We start from the raw sequence: 813 nt of genomic DNA, 5'->3' as shown, positions 1-813 counted from the left end.
TATTAAATTATTATGTATTGTACATCATTTTGTGTCTGTATAATAAAATATAACAAATTTTGCAATGTTTTTCGCTAGGAGTAAATTTATGTTACATAATCTACAATTAGCGCCGTCTGTTATTTGGTACCTTCAAGAAAAAGAAAAAATTGATTTTTGCGGAATGTATCGTCACCAGTTCATAATTCGCACCGAAGTCACGTAATCATGAACGAGGAATTTAAAATATAACATGAGTAAAACACTGGGAATATTTTACAGATATTTGAGTACTAAATTTAATATTTTCGCTTATTTATATATATTTGTTACAAGTGGGTAGGTTGAGGAATTCCAGTAGTAATAAGGATGAATTATTAGTGTTGTTTGATTATTTGATAGATTAACATTGTATTTTTGATGTAACAAAAACATTATAACGACTCGTATGCCTTGACGGCAAACGGCACGACGTTCACTTGTGCGATTATTAGAATAGGAAATAGATGTCTGATTCTATTGTAGTTTCTTAAATTTGCTGCATATAGAATACAATGAATATATACTTAAATAAGTCGTATAGCCATCAATGGTCTGTAATTTATCAAACATTTCTTAAATATTTGAAAACAATATATAAAAACACATTCAAATGTCTTAGGAACAGGTAAATTCTATTTATGAGATACTTAAAGGTGTGTGAAGTATTCAAAATTCGAAGTAGATAAACATTTTCTGAATTGCAAATACGTATTTTTTTATTCTTTCAGAGAATAATTCTGTAAAGTAATTACAACTTAATGTTTCATGAAAGGAAAAACATTAAAACGAAGT

Source organism: Agrilus planipennis, unplaced genomic scaffold (assembly GCF_000699045.2).
Source record: "Agrilus planipennis isolate EAB-ADULT unplaced genomic scaffold, Apla_2.0 scaffold32, whole genome shotgun sequence".
Classification (NCBI taxonomy): Eukaryota; Metazoa; Arthropoda; class Insecta; order Coleoptera; family Buprestidae; genus Agrilus; species Agrilus planipennis.
The sequence above is the reverse complement of the archived record's forward strand: the minus strand, read 5'-3'. Positions refer to the sequence as shown.